Here is a 2,054-nt window from a genome sequence, read left to right as displayed (position 1 = left end):
ATATATATATATATATATATATATATATATATATATAGGTAATATTTTGGAATATGAAAATATTACAAAATTATTTAGATAAATATTCACTAGGAAAAAAAAACTGCAGTAAACCTTACTGTATTCATATCACAGTAATGCTGGGCAGAATATAGCCCTGAATTAGGAATAAGATGCTTGTTTTTTTTCCATGCTATCCTGGGCTGGATGAATATATACTGAGGCACTGTTTTACAGCCAGCTACTCTTCTTGTTGCTACCCTTACATGTTTTTCAAGTAATGTTTGTTTTTTGTTTTTTTCATTGCACCAGTCTTCTGAATTTGAGAAGGGCACTGTTAGCTTTACCAATCCTAATGCTAACTTCTTTTTCCACATCTCCATTACAACTGATGTTACTGCCAAGGTATGTGAATTCTTCACATTTTTCCAGGTGTTCATCTACAGAGATTGAGTTCTTAATAGATCATTGCCCATCTCATTACCTTGATTTTTTTTCAACACTAATGGTCAAACAAAGTTTTTTACCAATACTGTATAAGCTGTTGGTCATTTCTGCTTTGCCTTCAGCAATAAGCGCCAACTTACTGTGAAGTGCAGTCCATGCGAGTCCAATGTGATGACATAGCAGCTTCAGCATAATATAATCAACAAGTGTGAATTAAAATGGTGAGAGTATGCAGCCTTGTCTCACACCTGACTGGACTGAAAAAGAAGTCAGTGTCACCTGTCCCTGTTCATACACAATATTTTGAATTTGAGATTCTTAATCTCTAAAACACACAACATCAGTATGAAGATCAAAATCCAGTTGTTCTCAAGCATCACATTTTCTAATTTCCTCTATGACTGTCAAGCACTAGACAGGAGATTGAACATCTCCTAGTGAAGATACTTGTATGGGATTCATCTCATTTTGCACAGAAACTGTGTCACAATCCGGATGTACTAAGAAGATCAGAGTTCTCATTCATACTAAGTTAGTTTTTTGGACAGCAGGAGGATCAGGATTGCTCCTTTCCGTCTTTTACATCCATGTCTCCAGTGGTCTCCAGAGGATCCTGGGAAGAAAGGATGTCTGAAGAAGAAAAGCCTGACAGTAGTGAAAGAAGTCCTTGCGAGTAATGCAAGAGCTGGGATGAAGCTTGGGACCTAGCACTTGACACAGATGACTGGAAGTGTCTGGCAGTCAGATGTTCTTTGAAAAGGAGAGCTTAACATTAATCTTTGAAAACACACAGCTAAGAGACAATTTGTTAGCAGGAAATGTCAACATACATCCAAGGACATAAAACTCAAACATGAACATTCACATGTGTGCCCTCACACACACACACACACACATTTATGAGGTCTGATCAATAGGTATCCACATTGTAGCCATAGTAACGAAGCTAAAGCATGCTGAGTAAAGCTGCTTGACACAGATTGACCTTGACCTCTGCGGTGCATGTGTACTAAGTTTTAACATTCTAGCTCACTTCTACTGTTTACAGCAGTGCTCGGAAGGAAGGTGTGATAATCTTATTTCTTTACTGCCCACAAAGGGCTAAACATAGAGGGGACAAACAAGAACAGACAAAGGGATTAAGTCGATTACATCGATCCCCAGTGCATAACTGGTATTTAATTTATCGACCCCGAAAGGATGAAAGGGAAAGTCAACCTCAGCGGAATTTGAACTCAGAACGTAACGTCAGACGAAATACCACTAAGCATTTCGCCCGGCGTGCTAACGTTTCTGCCAGCTTGCTCGCTACGAGATAATCTATGATTAATTCAAAGCAGTGTGAATAAATAAGTATTACATTTGGCAGAGTAATCTGACTGATGAAGGGTTAAGCCATTACAGAAGAGCTATTTAGGAACAATCAAAATAACTCTTTCACAATGTAACTAATTCAGTTTCAGCATACAATCCAAGACCAGGTCATTTTCCAAATAAGATTTTCAAAATTTAAGTTGTTAGAATTTTAGAAATATTTTCAAAGTTTTGATAAAAGCAGAATAAAATTAAATTTTGTAAAGTTATTTGACTTTTTTTTTTTTTTTTTT

The 2,054-nt window shown here is 36.7% G+C and overlaps 1 protein-coding gene across 1 annotated transcript in view; it reads right to left on the bottom strand.

Moving 5' to 3' along the window:
* LOC106868835 (arrestin domain-containing protein 3) overlaps positions 1–2,054 on the bottom strand; it is an 89,449-nt gene that overhangs the window by 47,336 nt on the left and 40,059 nt on the right. The window lies entirely within an intron of this gene.

This window comes from Octopus bimaculoides, chromosome 4 (genome assembly GCF_001194135.2).
Source record: "Octopus bimaculoides isolate UCB-OBI-ISO-001 chromosome 4, ASM119413v2, whole genome shotgun sequence".
NCBI lineage: Eukaryota > Metazoa > Mollusca > Cephalopoda > Octopoda > Octopodidae > Octopus > Octopus bimaculoides.
Note: the sequence above shows the minus strand (reverse complement) of the source record. Positions and strands in the feature narration are given on the sequence as shown.